Source organism: Ovis aries, chromosome 8 (assembly GCF_016772045.2).
Source record: "Ovis aries strain OAR_USU_Benz2616 breed Rambouillet chromosome 8, ARS-UI_Ramb_v3.0, whole genome shotgun sequence".
Classification (NCBI taxonomy): Eukaryota; Metazoa; Chordata; class Mammalia; order Artiodactyla; family Bovidae; genus Ovis; species Ovis aries.
The window spans coordinates 20,258,127-20,276,703 of record NC_056061.1 but is presented as its reverse complement, the minus strand read 5'-3'; the positions used below and the strand labels follow the sequence as shown (position 1 = coordinate 20,276,703).

General features: G+C 39.9%; 1 non-coding gene across 1 annotated transcript; it reads left to right on the top strand.

The window, feature by feature from the left end:
• The first annotated feature begins 18,101 nt into the window (after positions 1-18,101).
• On the top strand, positions 18,102-18,174 carry TRNAE-CUC (transfer RNA glutamic acid (anticodon CUC)). Its single transcript has one exon. It is a non-coding gene; the product is annotated as a tRNA-Glu (tRNA).
• The last annotated feature ends 403 nt before the right edge of the window (positions 18,175-18,577 follow it).

Sequence of the window (18,577 nt, the reverse complement as noted above, 5' to 3'; positions counted from 1 at the left end):
CAATGCCTTTGACTGTGTGGATCACAATAAACTGTGGAAAATTCTGAAAGACATTGGAATACCAGATTATTTGACCTGCCTCTTGAGAAACCTGTATGTAGGTCAGGAAGCAACAGTTAGAACTGGACATGGAACAACAGACTGGTTCCAAATAGGAAAAGGAGTCCGTCAAGGCTGTATATTGTCACCCTGCTTATCTAACTTCTATGCAGAGTACATCATGAGAAACGCTGGGCTGGAAGAAGGACAAGCAGGAATCAAGATTGCTGGGAGAAACATCAATAACCTCAGATATGCAGATGACACCACCCTTATGGCAGAAAGTGAAGAGGAACTGAAGAGCCTCTTGATGAAAGTGAAAGTGGAGAGTGAAAAAGTTGGCTTAAAGCTCAGCATTCAGAAAACGAAGATCATGGCATCCGGTCCCATCACTATATGGGAAATAGATGGGGAAACAGTGGAAACAGTGTCAGCCTTTATTTTTTTGGTCTCCAAAATCACTGCAGATGGTGACTGCAGCCATGAAATTAAAAGATGCTTACTCCTTGGAAGGAAAGTTATGACCAACCTAGATAGTATATTCAAAAGCAGAGACATTACTTTGCCAACAAAGGTCCGTCTAGTCAAGGCTATGGTTTTTCCAGTGGTCATGTATGGATGTGAGAGGTGGACTGTGAAGAAGGCTGAGCGCCAAAGAATTGATGCTTTTGAACTGTGGTGTTGGAGAAGACTCTTGACAGTCTCTTGGACTGCAAGGAGATCCAACCAGTCCACTCTAAAGGAGATCAGCCCTGGGATTTCTTTGGAAGGAATGATGCTAAAGCTGAAACTCCAGTACTTCAGCCACCTCATGCGAAGAGTTGACTCATTGGAAAAGACTCTGATGCTGGGAGGGATTGGGGGCAGGAGGAGAAGGGGACGACCGAGAATGAGATGGCTAGATGGCATCACCAACTCGATGGAGGTGAGTTTGAGTGAACTCCAGGAGTTGGCAATGGACAGGGAGTCCTGGAGTGCTGCAATTCATGGGGTCGCAAAGAGTCGGACACGACTGAGCAACTGAACTGAACTGAACTGAACTGAAGGTAAAATGTGATCTTGTGGATGTACCCTATTGCAATGTAACCAGTACCCCTTATAAGAGGGCTTCCCTGGTGGCTCAGATGGTAAAGAATCTGCCTGCAATGCAGGAGACCTGGGTTTGATCCCTGGGTCAGAAAGATTCTTTGGAGAAGGGAATAGCTACCTACTCTAGTATTCTTATCTGGAGATTTCCATGGACAGAGGAGCCTGGGGGGCTACAGTCCATGGGGGTCACAAAGAGTCGGACATGACTGAGCAACTAACACTTATAAGGAGAGGTTAGGACAGGGACATGCACAGAGGAAGAAGACAACATGAATACCGTGGGAGAAGATAGCATCTGCAAGCCAAGGGAAGAAGCCGCAGGAGGAAATCTTGCTGACACGGTGATCTTGGACTTGAAGCCACCAGAACTAGGAGGAAAGAAGCTTCTGTTGCGTAAGACACCTGGTCTGTGGTGTTCGCTATAGTAGGCTTGGAAAGTGAAAATGAATACAGACCCATGCAGAAGATTGGAGATATTATTGTGGCAATATATGGAAAGTACCATCTGCTACAGCGAGGTTTAAGCCCCTGCTTTCTGTTAGTTTTCCATTTATCCCATCTGTTTTCAGTGTTCTATTTCTCCCCATTCCCCACCACCTTTCTTGCCTTTCTTTGTTTTAGTCATTATTATTATGTTTGCAGTTCTATTGTTCCTCCTTTAAGCTCTAACTCTGTTGTATTCTTTCAGTGGTTGCTCTAGGGGTTGTTTTGCATCCTTATTTTATCACAGCCTGCTTAGAACCAACATCATACCGCTTTACCACTTAAGAGACTTGTAACAGTATGATTCTTTTATGCTGTCGTCATATATTTTTCTTCTATGTATATCATAAACATTATCTTTTAAAGAAACTAGGAAAAAAGAAAATGGCCTCATATTTATGTACGGTTGGAACATTTCTGGAGTTCTTCATCTCTTTTTTGTGGATCTTTTTTATGTAGCACTTCCCTTCAGTCTAAAGAATTTCCTTTAGCATTTCTGAAAATAAAGGTCTGATTGCAAAAAAGTTCCCTGAGTTTTATCTGAAAAAAAAAAAAACCCACCTTAATTTTACCCTCATTTTTGAATATATTTTCACTGGATATAGAATTATAGTTTGACAGAAAGAGACTCATAGATTTAGAAAATGAACTTATGAAAAAAAAAAAGAAAATGAACTTATGGTTGCGGGGCAGAAGGCATAGTTAAGGAGTTTGGGAAGGTCATGTACAGGCTTCTATATTCAAAGTGGATAACCAACAAGGATCTATTGTATAGTACATGGAACGCTACTCAATGTTTCATGCCAACCTGGATAGGAGGGGGGTTTGGGGGAGAATGGATACATGTATATGTATGGCTGAGTCCCTTTGCTGTTCACCTGAAACTACCATAACATTTTTTTAAATTAATTAATTTATTTTAATTGAAGGATAATTGCTTTAAAATATTGTGGTGATGAAAATACCACCACATTGTTAATCAACCATACCCCAATACAAAATAAAAAGTTAAAAGTTTGAAAAAAAAATAACTATAGTTTGCAAGGTTTTTTAAATGTTCTTTTGCTATGAGTTGATTTGTATGTCTCTCCACCCTTCCTATCTGCTCCAGATTCCTTCGTTGAAGTTCTCATCCTCAGTGCTTGACCTTATTTGGGTATAGAGTCTTTACAGATGTAATCAAGTCAAATTCTGTCATTAAGGGAGCCTAACCCAATATGATGGGCCTCCCTGGTGGCTCAGATGGGAAAGAATCTGCCTGCAATGCAGAAGACCTGGCTTCAAGTCCTGGGTCAGGAAGATCCCCTGGAGAAGGAAATGGCTACCCACTCCAGTATTCTTGCCAGGAGAATCCCACAGACAGAGGAGTCTGGCAGGCTACAGTCCACAAGGTTGCAAAGATTCAGGCATGACTGAGTGACTAAAACACCCCCCCCACCCCCCCGCAATGTGGTATGGTGTTCTGAAAAAAGAGAGGAAATGTAGATAGAGAGACAAGCACAGAAGGAAGGCACTCTGAAGATGCACCGGGAGAAGGCAGTCATCAGCAAGCCAGAAATAGAGACCTGGACTAGACCCCCCTTCATAGTCCTCAGAGACAATCAACCCTGGCAAGCAACCAACCAACCCTTGATTTTGAACTGCTAGCTTCAGCGCTGTGAGACAAAAACTTTCTGTTCTTTAAGCCATCCCGTCTATGGTACTTCGTTATGGCAACCCCAGCAAACTAACACACCTCTTATCACTTTAAAGATCTTGTTCCACTTTTCTCCTGGCCTCTGAATCTTTTCTAATGAGAAGTTAGTTGTTATAATTATTTCCCTGTATGTAATGTTTCTTTTTTTCCCTCTGGATACTTTTTAAGATTTTATTTTAATCTTTGATTTTCAGTAGTTCGAAACTTACAGGGCCCAGTGATCCTGCTTGGAGGTTACCTGTGAATTAATTTTGTCATCCAATTTGGATACATTTTTTCCAATATATCTTAAAATATTTTTTCTGCCTTATTCTTTTTCTCTTCCCCCTGGACTTCAATCATCAAAGAAAATAATACTATACCACAGGTTACTAAGACTCTGTTCCTTTTTCTTCCAATATTTTTTATTTCAGTTTTTCAATTTGAATAATTTCCATTTATCTGTTTTCAGGATTTAGTTCTTTTTTATATTTTATTTAGAATTTATATATATTTATTTAGAAAAGAATTATCTTTTCTAAATCTTTTTCCATTTAGTTATTCATTGCCCATATTCTCTTGAACAAATATACAGTAGCTTTTAAGACCCTTTATCTGCTAAATCCAACATCTGGATCATTTTGGAGTCTTTAGCTGTCGTGTGCTTTTTTGTGTGATTGTAGGTCACGTTTTCCTTCCCCCATCACTAGGAATTTGTATTATCTGCAGGACATTTTAGGTAACAAATTGTGAGGAGTCAGAATAATATTAAATTTTGTTCTGGCAAGCAGGTCAATTTACTGGTGAATCCTTTTGACATATTTTGCTTTTGCCCTGGGTCATGACTTTCATTCTTGGGAGTGTTACGTACTCGACAGCCTTTCTGCGTGGTACTTGAGAGCCCAGTGCTCAGCAAGGTCTCCACTCTGGCATGGCTGGATTCCAGTTCCTCCAAGAACAGCCTGGGAGTATTTCCATTCAGTCCTCCAACACCCAGTTCTGGTTCTCTGCTACACCCTGGGAGTCTTACGTTGCTTATGTGTGTCCAGCACTCAGACAAGTACTCCAGGGCACTCAGCATACAAATATCTGGGGACCCCTCTGTACTGCTTTCTCTCAGCTGTACCATCACATATGCATTCCAGCCACCTGAGCAGCCTCCACGTACTCTGCCTCCCCGGATCGCTCAGATCTTTATTCTCCTCCCAGGTTCCACTTTTCTGGGTGGTGAGGGAACTGCCCCAAGGAATAAAACTGTAGTCAGTGTGCAGCTCACGTTGCGTTTCCTGTCTTTCAACCATCAAACCACGGCTATCATACAACTCCTGAAAAAAGTGTTTCCACTTATTCGTCCTGGTTTAGAGTTGTTCTTGGTAAGAGAATAATTCCAATAGCACTTACTCCACCATAGCCCAAAGTGGAAGTTCAACACTCAAAACATTTTTATGCATAAATGAATGAATTTGACTTTGCCTTCCTAGTGTTCAGATCTGGCACAATTGGAGCTTAATAAATGTTTGTTAGATAAATTTCTAAGATTTCAAAGAAAATCTACCCTTCAACTCCATTATTGGTCCACTATAAACGTGGAAGATAGGAGTAGTGGAAGGTACTAAGTGTTGGTATGGAACTTTTTTTTCCCTGATTTTTAGTTGGCTTGCACTTTGTGCAAACGAAATATTTCTGTGTCCAGAGCTGTTTTATTGGTAAACTCTACAGAGGGGATTCCTCTACAGAGAAACACTGACACAGTGCAAGCTGCTTTCTAGGTGGAGGGAAAACTGACTTCTGCGGTAGACTTGGCTGGGAAGAAGCAACCATGTTGTTGAGATCAGATGAAACATAATTTTCTGTGAGGAATAAGAAAGGGTGACTTGTTAAGAGACTCATATCTTATTTGACTGGGGATGTCATCATCAGCTTCCCAAGGAGCTTTATGAAGAGGGTGACCCTCTCTCCTTCTCAGCAATTTTCACCTTGTTTTCTGAGGGATTTTTTTTTGTGGTGTCTCACCAGACCCAACTGGGTCTAAACAAGATCATCTGGGGGAATCCTTCTACATTTGGGTCCCACAGGTCCATTCTGTGTCACCAGCTAGGGTGGGAGTGGCCAGCATCAAGCTTATTTCCTCAGTGGAAGTCTACCGCTTTGAATAGCATGGTGACACCTCGACTTTATGCTAACAGAATAAAATGTTCATTGCTTCAAGTTTCCATAATGATAAAATATTCACTTTTCTTCTTTTCAAACTGAGATTCCCTCCAAAATATCATGGGGGGAATCCGCTGTGATTCATTGTCACAGCTTTGATACCTACTCTTTTCCTTTAACCCTTTCACTCCAATTTGCTGTACATCACATGGAGATACAAATCTTTGTTCTTGTTTCCTAGAGAAACAAAGAGGCAGCAGAGTTAAAATTTGCTAATAAATCACATGACCATCTGTAGTATGAATTTTTATTGAAAGACAGAACTAGAAATATGCTGATCTCCCTAGATGCCTGAGTCCTGACACTTCCTTCTTTGGAGAATTAATTTGATTCAAGACTCTGGAAAGCAAGAAGATGAATTAGTTATTAATAAGATTGATTTATGCAAAGGAAGCCACAACAATGAATACATTGTGCATTATGCAAAGCAGAGGCAATGTACTTCAGAACAAGAGTCACTTGAAATCTTAATTACAGGTTATATATTGAAGTACATGGCAATGACAACATCCTGCATTTAACCTCAGAGATGTCAAATGAAAACCAGTTTTAAAAGAAGTGTTTAAGAAAGTTATTAAAAAATCACAACACCTAAATTGTTATGAATTTATATGGATTTCTTGACTTAAACGTGACAAGATGACACGTGATAGAGGACAGCTGAGCACATTTGACGTGTGCCTTTCTGCTCCACAACACACCTTATATGCTTAATGAGGATGTAACCTTCTCTATTACAATACGGTGCACATCCCAGCGGGGAAGGAGGCAGCCATTAATACATAGCTGTTGGCTTCTGTGTAATAGAGATATGGAACAAAGCAGCCTCTATTTTGCTGTTGCCGTTTTTGAAACAGCAGTGAAATTTCCTACAGTAATAGTAATGATAATAATCTCTTACAGCTAGCGATTTACGGTATGCAAAGCTTTTGGAGATTTAAAATAACAGTGGCTACCAGTTATTCACTGTTTTTCAGGCTCTTTCTTAAATACATCACATCTACAGTCAGCTGAACTCTTAACAGCCACTCTATGAGGTAGCCTTTGTTTTTTTGTTTTTTTGTTTTTTTTGTCATTTTCCAGATGAGAAACTGAACGTTGAGAGATGAAGTGACTTAACTAAGATTATGTAACTTGTTAAGAGGTCAGAGCTGAGATCTGTGTGACTGCAAAATCAATTGTTAGACGTCACAAATAGATTTTAACGTTAAATACTTACAGCTGCTCCCTGCCGTGCTCCCCAAGTGTTATGATTTGAAAAATAATGTATTTACATAAAAGGAAAAAAAAAGGAAAAAGCTGTTGCCTGGTTACATTTTTTTCTCTTCATTTGCTTAATTTTTCTCATATCTTCAACAGGCCCATATACCATCACCTCAGGCAGAGCCCACCATTCTTCAGCAAGTGCTCTTGCTGTCTGTTGGCCTAAAACTGCTTCTGGCTACCCAGTCTTGAGACAGCTGTGTTCAAGAGGGGATTCTGTTCTTCCACCATAAATATTTTACTGTGTGTGTGCGTGTGTGTGAGGGGGACACAGGAGAGTGTGATTAGATCCATCGGGAGCCAAGGTTAACTAGCTCACACACAAAGTGAGCAATCTGTTTTTTTCTGCTGCAAAAATGGCGGCTCCTGTGCACTACTTTTGAGATTTTGTTGAGCTATGCCTGGTATTCATTCAGTCACTAAATAATACTTGAGGATCTCACTCTATGCCAGGTTCTGTATTAGACGCTGAGAACACAGCTGTAAGTATAGATACGTTATTCCTTCCCCTCATGAAGCTTTTAGTCCAGTTGGGAAAAAAGATAATACCTATGACAACAGAGTGTGGAGAAGGAGATTTTGAAAATAGTGACAAAGTCAGAGGCCAGCAAAAGGCTAAGTAGCTTTGGGGAGCGGAGGAACACTGGCTCCCAACTCCTGATGGTTCTATCCTTGTTGGGGTACATGAATTTGCATAACTCCAGCATCTTTCAGTTTTTATTCCAGTCTCTGGATGTCACTATTGTTTATCATCACTTTTTCTCTACCCTTCCCCATTCAATTTTACCTGATTAGGGAGTTTGGGAGGAGGATATAGACACAGATACACATATAGTCCCATTCCGTCCACTTCCTTTCTTTTTGGGAGTGCCTGCCCATGGAAGTACATGTGTATACACACACACACACACACACACTCACACACACTCACACACACACACACACACACACACACACACACACACACACTCTTGTCTGCTCCTCCATACTACCCTCTGGGAAGGTCTGTGAATTTCAGCCCAGTTGAGACCAGATTGGTGAGTCTATCTAATTCTGTGGTACAGTATTAGAAACATATTGTTGCTACACATTTAAGCCACATTCTTTCATATCAACTTAAAGACTAATAAAGGTGATATTTAACCCTAATGCAGCTTACTCTTTTGCATTATTTCTCAAGTGGCTCAGAAATCTATACGAGTGGGAGAGAATTATATAAATTATAAATTATTGAGTTCATGTACTGATTATAACAAGTATCTTTTAAAGCATCTCTGCTTTAGAGAGGAGGTCCAAGAAACACAGAATTATTCTCATAACCTATTTGTAAATATGATTACTGACTGTTATTTCCTACAGCAAAGTCATTTGAATAAAAGTAGTGCTGAAATGAAATTGTTGGGAGTTCAATTATTAATATAGAATTCCTCTGACCTTTACTACATATATAATTATTAACGATAAATTTAATTTGGGCTCTTATATAAATGAGTTTTCCTCATTCTATAATATTAAGCCACGGAAATTTATTTCGGCTTAAAAAATAATTATATAACATTTATACAGAAGAGTGTATGAGCTATAAATGTCCACTAACATGAATTAAGTTATTTAATTCTTTGAGTTATCACTGGACATCCACTGTTCAAAATGTAAATTCTGGTGAGGAAAAGAATATGACAGTTTTGCTTCCATATTTGTTGATTTGTTAATGAAATCGAGGAAGCTCTGACATCCACTAATATTCTGGTTCCCCTTTCTCTTCCTAGCCATGCAGCAATGCAAACACCTCCCAACATGTGCACTACCTCTTATGGACTGTGTGGGGGCTCTTACCTCATCCTCATCTGCCCTCACGCATGTGTAAGTGTATGAAGGTCCATAGAGAGAAGCTGTCAATCTGATGATACTCTTAAATTTCTTTAGGGACTTAGGAGGATTGGAGGGAAAAAAGGGAAATTTTAATCACCTTTATTATTTTTTTTTCATTTTAAATGATTTGAGTTAAATTTCAAAGATGAATCCTCCAGCTCACTTACGGAGAGCTGCAGCTTTGCTTGATTAACTCTAATCTAAATACAATCAACCCTTCTTCTAAACCATACGCACGCACATTTTCCCCACATAAATTTGCAAGTACTAAATGTTCCTTTAACCACTTAGTGAATGCTTAGTAAGGCCTTTCCAGGGACTTAGAAATGCAAAAAACGAACCCGAAACAGAATTAGGACAGAGTGATCAACTCTAGAGTAAATTTTGGAAGTAAATTTGGGAGCACAGAAATGTGTCCCTGCTTGCTCCCTCAGTCGTGTCCGACTCTCTGTGACCCCCATGAACTGTAGCCCGCCAGGCTCCTCTGTCCGTGGGATTTTCCAGGCAAGAATACTGGAGTAGGTTGCCATTCCCTTCTCCAGAGGATCTTCCCGACCCAGGATCAAGCCCACGTCTCCTGAGAAAATGCTGAAGAGCCAATAGAAAAGACTTCACAATTAACAGAGTATGGGAAACATTCTGGAAGGAGAAGAGTTTATTTACAGAGGATCTGGGAGTTCGAGGGGCACAAAGGAACAGGTAAAGGTGAAATTCAGAGGTGAGGAGATAGGAACAGGGACAGACAGTTAGGTGGAAATGAGGGTAGGGTGAAGGATGGAGGACCCTAAGGCTTGCATTTTGGATGACTAGGCTGTGTGACATGAAGAGAATTAACTGGTTCCAAGTTTTCAAAATGAATTACAAGTAAATGCTACTTTGGACATATCTGAACTTCAATAATTTTAAAAATATCTTTGGGAATGCTATTAGGGTCAATTCTGCTCACTACCTGGCTTCCCAGGTGGCACTAGTGACGAAGAACCTACCAATGCAGGAGATAGAAGAAATGCAGGTTCGCTCCCTGGGTAGGGAAGGTTCCCTGGAGGACGGCATGGCAACTCATTCCAGTATTCTTGCCTGAAGAATCCCATGGACAGAGGAGCCTGGGGGGCTACAGTGCACGGGGTCGCAAAGAGTTGGACAAAACTGAAGTGACTCAGCACGCTCGCACTGCTCGTTACCAATTAGAAGGGAGAAATGTTGGAGGGAGAGAATGACAGGAAAGAGTTTGTACATCAGAAAGTCAGAAAATGCATTTCACTAATACCTGGGTATTGGAAAAGACCCTGATGCTGGGAAAGATTGAAGGCAGGAGGAGAAGGGGGCAACAGGATGAGACGGTTGGATGGCATCACCGACTGGATGGACTTGAACTTGAGCAAGCTCTGGGAGTTGATGTTGGACAGGGAAGGCTGGCGTGCTGCAGTCCATGGGGTTGCAGAGTTAGACACCACTGAGCGACTGAACTGAACTGAATACCTGGGTGGTGATCATTAGAGCTACTCTTTTATAATATGTGAATATGATTTTACATTGTTTTCAAATTTTGGTTCTGTGCTCTTTTTTTTCTAAGTAATACGGAAACTATTACACTTTAGGAATCATACTTTGTAATTTCTTTATTTACTCCCCCATATATCACTATATAGTATGGAATGTTACATGTTTTGTTATAGCTATCAGTTATAGCTATCACTTTTGGGGAGAAACTTTTAAAATCATCCTTCGTTATAACCTTATATTTAGCTACTTAATGCATGTTTGTTGGAGCTACAAAAACAGAAGTAACTTGGACAGTGGAGGCTCAAGCGTTGCTATGGTCTATGAACCCATGGAAGGCCAGAGAACACACATCATTTCCTGGCATGGAAACCAAACAAGTCTACATGAAGATTCGCTGCTGTTGCCCTGGGCTGCAAATATCCAACACAAATGCTTACATCTCCTCTCTACCCCAAAGAGAGCATTCTCTGTGAAATAACAGAATATGCCAAGAACTGTCAAAGCCAACAGCCATAGATGTTAATAAGTTTTCTTGATTTTTTTCACCTGCAAATCTAGCTTCAGTAGGCTTTAGAATAGCAGTGGAGTGTAGGTTTTCTTTTCTAGGTGACACTGTCAGGCTTAATGTGTGTCTTGTTGATGTGGAAAAGGAAAAAAAAAAACCCAGACACTAAGTATTTTCTGTTATTTGCACATTTGCCTCTATATGTTTTACTTTGTGTGAAAACTGTTGTTAACACTTCATGATCTCCAGATCCCAGAAAGGATATTTTTAATGAACAGAGAAGCAAGCAATATGGTGCTGAGTGACGATTACTTAGCAATGATGTTCAGTTTTTAAAATGATTTTTAAACACAATTTTAAAATAGTTGTAGATTTACAGAAAAATTACACGGATAGTACTGAGTTCTCATATAATTTTTTCCCAGTTCTCTCCGCCATTAACATCTCACATACCAACATCTGAACCAATGTTGGTATATTATTATTATCATAAGTACATGCTTTGTTCAGAATTCCTTAATTTTCCCTAATGTCCTTTTTTATTCCAGGATCTCATTCAGGATATTGCATCGCATTTAATCACCCTTTCTCCTTAGGCTACTTTTGCAGATTGGACATTTGTACCAAGTAATAGGAACTAAGATGAATGAGCCCTTAGTGGGTGGATTTACATTAACTGGGCTAGACGGTGGGCTGTGTTCATGTTTTCTGTTGCTACAGGTGTCAGAGCCTTAATATTTCTTCAGTGCCCTTGTTCTTATCTCCCTTCCTGACTTGAGGCTTCCCTAAGTCCTCGCCCTCAGAGATAGTCTGTGTCCCACAGCTCTTTCAGCTGCAATCAATCCACTGATACTAAACTGGAGCCCTGTGGGTGTTGTGATAAATCCTGGAAGTGAAATAGCATTCTATAATCTTATGATTAAATCTCAGTCTTTCAGTGCGCTGTGACTTTCCCAAATATTTCTCAATGGTGAAATTCTCCCATTCCAATCCTGCTTCCAACTCCCTTCTCTCACTGCGATATTGCCAATTTATTTCCCTGAAGCTCTGATCTCTAGAGTGTGCTTTTCCCTCTTTCGTTGAGTCCTTTCCACAAATACTTGTTTGGCATCTACTGTGTTCCAGGTACTGCTTTGTCACTAGGGAAATGATTTAGTATTGAGAAAAAAGTTGATGTTGCAGGAGAAATTAAGGATAATATCTGGAATGATGTCCTCGATTAAGACGTAAGAGGATGTGACTTAATTTACAAGTGGAGAGATTGACTTTAGACAGGAGCTTGCTCACTGGACGCTAGGAGCTTGTAACAGGAAGGAAGACAGTAATTTGGCCCAGAGGCAAGTAGTTTGGTTGATTTGGCCTCATAAGGGACTGAAGTCAGGAAAGTCATCGGAAACAGATAATTCTTTCTCTTTTTCTGATTCTTGGGCATCGTGGTTTCTTGTAACTCTCCCTGTTTGCTTCATTCTCCATTCTCTTTGAAGTCTGATATGCAGTCCTTAAGCAGGGCTATGACAGGAAATGGCTCCACTGTAATTCTTTCAGGTCATCAACCTAAGAGCTTAAAGCTGCTGTTCAGTTTCAATTATAAACTTCTGGAAGAGAGAACACACCATTTTCCCATCTGAGGTTAGCGGTTTACCATGGTTTCAGTTATTTACAGTTGGTATTTTGCCCCACTGCTCACTTTGCAGGCACTGTGAAGACCCTTTCTCTGAGAAGCACATATAAGCAGGTTCTAAAAGGGGATGTGGAGTTGGGGAGGAAATGATTCCAATTTCTAGCTCTGTGTGTGTGTGTATATCTGTGTGTGCACAGGTGGGCAGGGCGTGCATGTAAAAAACATCCACAGTCAGTCTGTATCTTTCATTTATCATCCTTAAAAATACCTATCGCTCTGCTCAAATGCATTAAGAATCTCATTTTGGAAATAAGAACCCAAGAAAAAGGAAATTGTATTTTAAATTATGGCTTGAATTATTAATGCATAGTTTAAATTAGCATAGTTTAAGTTATTGGTGTGCATTCTCTTACTACATTTAAATTCCTCACTTAAAATATTGTTGAATATCGTCAGGCAAATTCTATGCTGCAGGACTGAACCATGGCCCTGTAGGTGCTGAGCAATTCTTCTTCTGCTTCTAGCTCTTTCACCATACCCCCCAGCCCCCCAGTTTTTAAAAAGCTAGCTGTTCACCCCATATGGAATCTGTTGTTATGCTTGATGACCACTTAAGACAAAAATGAATGCTTCTTTGTCCTAACACTTGGTAACACTGGCTGAATTGTTTAGATGGTTAGACACTCTTGGAATTATCCCCCCCAAATCCTGTCCACTTGGAAAAAAAGCTAAATTCCGTAAAAGTAAAATGCCACAGGAAAAAATTCTACTTTGGGTTTATGAATATTAATATTTCTTTAATTATAAAATATTGTGATTTCACTATCTATCCAGAAAGAAATGTTCGGTAAGTTTAGGAAACTGCTTTCATTTGGTAAGAGACTTACATGGAAATAAAAGTGGAGAAATAGATATTTTTTCTGTCAGTGATGTTTTATTGGCCCAGGTGGCTTCCAACTGTCCCCTAGTATTGATCCACCCTGTTTTCCTTGGTGGTAGAGTCTACAGTTCTTATCTAGGCACAGGCAAAAGAAATAAAGACTGCATTTTCTGGTCCTCACCTCTTGTAGCTGGATGTGACTATTAATAAGTTCCTGTAAAAAAAAAAAGTTCCTGTATTAAACTTCCAGAAAATTTCCTTAAAAGGAGCATTTGTCCCCTTCTTTATCTCCTCTTTTATCCCCACTGGCCAGAATTTGGATGTGATGGCCAAGCAGTAATACTGGGTCATGAAATCTGCTCTGTGCTAAGTTGCTTCAGTCGTGTCCAACCCTTTGCAGCCCTATGGACTGTGGCCCACCAGGCTCCTCTGTCCATGGGATTCTCCAGGAAAGAATACTGGAGCGGACTGCTATGCCCTCCTCCAGGGGATCTTCCCAACCTGGGGATCAAACCCACGTCTCCTTTGTCTCCTGCATCTGCAGGTGGGTTCTTTACCACTGGAGCTACCTGGGAAGCCTGGGTTCATGAAATAGAAGCCACAAACTGAGGATGCAGAGCAGCAGAATCAAAGTAAGGGAGCATGGGTCCCTAACACTTCTGAGCTTTCTCACTTGCTCAGATCACTTTGTTCCTACATTAGTTCTCTGTCACCACAGTAATGCTGAGTAAGAAATGTTCACAAAACCTCAGCAGCATGTGATAATACCTATCTCTCACGTGTATGTGGGATTCAGCTGGTCTGAGGCTGGGCCCCCTTCTGGGGGTCAGCAGAGGGCTGGCTGATCTAGGCTGGGTGCGAGTGGGGCAATTTTTGACTCAGCTCTGCTTGGTTTGCCTTTCATCCTCCACCAGAGCAGCTGGAGCACATCCTTATCAAGTCATGATGGAGGCACTCAAGAGACTGAAACGTGAAAGGTCCCTGAAGGCGTAAGCTTGGACCTGGAACACCAGCGCTTCTGCCTCATACTATTGGCCCAGATTCAAGGGAGTGGATCCTACCTCTTTAGTGAGAGAAATGACAAGTTACAAAACAAAGGGGGTGACCGTGGGAAGAATGGAGAATAGAGGCCACTTCTGCAATCTCTCACGTTTTAGACTTCTTTTATGTAAAAGAGCAAACTTCTGTCTTGTTGAAGCTTCTGTAAGTTAGCTTATTTTTTAAAAGATAGAATGCTTTATTGAGTATTTAAAATACTATTTTGAGACGAACAAAATTAGATAAAGATTAGATAAAAATTCTAAGCTGAAAGTCTGTCAGTGGTAGTTTCATTGTCATTGTAGGCAGCTGACCCTAATCTTCATTGATTTATTGAGTTCCCACTGGAATGTGAACTTCATGAGGGCAAAGATGTTTCTTTTTCAAATCACTGTTTATGTCCACAGAATGGAATAATGCTTGTTCCGAAGCAGACTGTCAATACTTTTTGATAGAATAGATAAATGATATGGCAATTAAGCTCAACATTTTAGGAAAGAACTCATCTGTAGAAAGAATGCAAGCATGAAAAGTGGTGACGGACAATTAAAAAAAAAACAAAACAGGATTATGAATAGCTACAGAACTCATGGCTCAGACAGAAAAGAATCTGCCTGTAATGCAGGAAACCAGGTTTGATCCCTGGGTCGGGAAGATCCCCTCGAGAAAGGAATGGCTGCCCACTCCAATATTCTTGCCTGGAGAATTCCATGGACAGAGGAGCTTGGTGGACTACACTGGGGGTAGCAAAGAGTTGGACATGACTGAGCAACTAATACTAGTTAACTAACTAGATTGCTATACAATAAGTATTTTTAAAAATGTGGATGTATCTTAAAATAATTTCGTGACTGTAGCTGATAATATAATTGGGCTCACTCAGCTCCCATTCCAGTCACTTTTAACTTGACTTCTAGAAATATAAAGACTGTAAAGCTAAAATCTACATTCTACACTCTCTAGCCACCAGTGTCCCCCAGGCTACCTAGGTTTCATCACGTTGGCTCGCCTACACTTGACTTGGAGAAAGCGGTGAGCACACGGGTTTGGGGAGGTGGCTGTGCACAGAGTGTCTCCTGAAGACTGATGGTTGAGGTGCCCAGTTTTCCTGGGTTGGACACGGCGAGGTTTCTGACTTGGGATCCCAGGATTAGACTGGAGGGGCAGTGCAGCTGTGTCTCCCCTTTAGTTCCAGAGCTGTCTCTCAGCTTTTCTCCCGTCTGCTCTCTTCCTGGCTGTATGATATTTAAACCCAACACGTGGACACTCCAAGGTATTCTGTAGACTACATAATATTTTCTAAAAGAGCTTTCTTTTCACAAACCAAAAAAGAGGAGATTCAGTTGTCTGTATTTATTTTCAGAAATAACAGGAGATTTGATCAATTTTATTAGCACCACATTTGCTACAGTGCCATTTTTATAGACCTTTAGTCAAAATGTTGTGGAAAGTTATTTTTGATTAAGGATAGAGGCTGAGCAACTTCATAAATAGGTATATTTTATAAACATATCTTTGATTTTTGTTTACTTTAAAAATATTTCTTGGTAGGAAAAAAGTGATGTTACAAAATGGGCCATGATTAAAGAATCAAGAAGTAAAAATTATTAATATTTCAAATGTATTTTGTGGTAATTCTTTTCTATATCCAGGTAGCATGAAGGTCAAATTTTGTTTCTTTTTTCTATATGCCCTTTCCTGTATTCTTGAACAGATTTTTATCCCACATAGAATACTGATAAACTTGAAAATCTGGAAATAATGCATTTACTTTTGGTGACCTTTTTGATAATGTGTCTATACAAGTAAAGTAAGCTGACTTTGTGAATACTTCTGTTTATTTTGAGAGAAAGAGATATAAATGACAATATGGAATTGTAAGAAAATCAAGTAGAATTTACACATGTGAGCTTGCACCTGGCTTTCTCAACCTCAGCACTGATGGCATTTTGGGTTTGGTAACTCTTTGTTGTGGAAGCTGTTGTGTTCATTGTAGGATATTAGCAGTATCCTTGGCCTCTCCATTCTAGATGCCAATGGCATAAGCCTTCCCAAGCTGTGATGATCAAAAATGTCCCCAGGTGTTGCCAAATGTGCCCTGGGGGACAACATCACCACCCACCTCCCAATAAGAGACACTGTGTTACACAAACATATAAAACATGGAAGCAACTTCTAGTGAAGTGCTTAACGATACTCTTTCAAGATCTTGAAAAAGGGCTTCCCTGATAGTTCAGTTGGTAAAGAATCCGCCTGCAATGCAGGAGACCCTGGTATTCCTGGGTCGGGAAGGTCTGCTGGAGAAGGGATAGCCTACTCACTTCAGTATTCTTGGGCTTCCTTTGTGATTCAGTTGGTTAAGAATCCACCTGCAATGCAGGAGACCTGAGTTTGATCCCTGGATTGGGAAGACCCTCTGGAGAAAGAAAAGGATACTCACTCCAGTATTCTGGCCTAGAGAATTCCATGGACCCTATAGTCCATGGGGTCACAAAGAGTTGGACATGACTGAGCGACTTTCACTTTCAAGATCTTGAAAAACATCTTAATACACAAAATATGCACCATAGAAACACCTTAGTATAATATCAAGGGCTTGTAATGATACAGATGCATCTTTTTCACTCTATTGCACTCATTATGTAAATTTTTTTTTCATATCAGATCCAAATGAGCAAGTTATCAACTTAATAAAGACAAAAAAAGCCAGGCACAAATACAATGAAAAAACAAAACGAAACAAAACTGGAAGCACCTAGCAATTACCTGCGATTCATTTTTGAACCTATGGTGTTTTTATTTCAATTCCTAAGGATATTTTAAACAGTTGGAATCTAGCCCTCGGGGTGAAATGAAAAATTATTTCCTTCTTTTCCCAGCAGCTGAAAAGAAAAATGACTGTTTACCTGAGTTCCATTCTCAAACCAAGTTGGGTGGCCTTTGGGCTGTATTGTCACTATTGTTTGTTTATATGTTCTGTGATCTTTGAAAGTGCTTCAGGGTTGCAGGAGCGGTTTCCAGACCCCAGAAATAATAATTAAGCTTGAAACACTCAGTAAAAACAAAAACTTTTTCTGATCCAACAAACATTTGTTTGAAGCACAACATCAAAAATTTTATGTTGGAATGAAAGTTTCAATATTTAGGACCCAGAGAGGCTTTTAAAGTATTATTCCAGAGTGACAAAGTAAAGATGTGATTACAAACATAGACATTTGGTTTATTTAGGTAATTAAATAAACTACCTGACTTTTAAAAATAGCTGGAAATTCAAGAGATCCAAATTTTTGTCCCACTACTGAAGCAACTTAAGCCAATGATTTTGAGAAGAGAGAGAGGAAACAAATTAAAAAAATAATAACTCTCTGGTTCCACTTATTTTTGCAGGTATCTTACTTATATTATTTCCTGTCAACTAAAACTCCGCTCTGTTTGAGTCCTTCACCCTCAGATTAGCTTGTTGGATCTGGCCAATGAATCTTAATTGAGATCCGTGCATGAGACTCAGAGAGCAGGTCCTGAGAATTCTATAATAAGGCACATGCATGCATATATGCTAAGTCACTTCCGTTGTGTCTGACTCTTTGTGACCCCATGGACTGTAGCCTGCCAGTCTCCTCCGTCCATGGGATTTACCAGGCCAGGATACTGGAGTGGGTTGCCATTTCCTCCTCCAAGGGATCTTCCTGGCCCAGGAATGGAACCTATGTCTCTTATGTCTCCTGCATTGGCAGATGGGTTTTTTACTACTGAGCTACCAGGGAAGCCCCAGTATTTAAACACAGATGCGTGTATGTGTGTGTGTGTGTGTGTGTGTGTGTATTGCTGAGAAGTAAGGTAAGGTGATGAATAAAATATGAAGCATGAAATATTTTATTTTAGAATAAAATTGTGTGGAGAAAGTGGGATTAAAATACAAGTTTCCCTGGTGGTCTAGTGGATAAGACTCCTCACTCTCAGTGAAGGGGGCCCAGGTTCGATCCCTGGTCAGGGAACTAAATTCCATATGCTGCAGCTAAATATCTTGTGTGCTGCAACAGAGACTGGGGACAGCTAAATAAATAAATATTTTAAAAAATACAAGTTTAAGAGAAAAGGGGATTATGCACAATTTCCAGCTGTCAAAGAAGAGCTAGTTCAGGTATGTGTCAATTTCGCCATATATTGAAATTCTGGTTCAAACACAAACTTGTTTGTAATATATTAACCTGTGGGTATTTTAACATTAGTTTCTGTTTTTATTGCTATTTACTTCCTTTTTCTTTGGGTTTAATTTGGTGTTGTTTTTCTGCCTTCTTGGGAAAACATTTTAATCATTGTTTGTTTGTTTGTTTTCTTCTAACTTTCACTTTGTATCGAACAAATTTCCTCAAAACTCTAGTTGATTTCCACAAATAT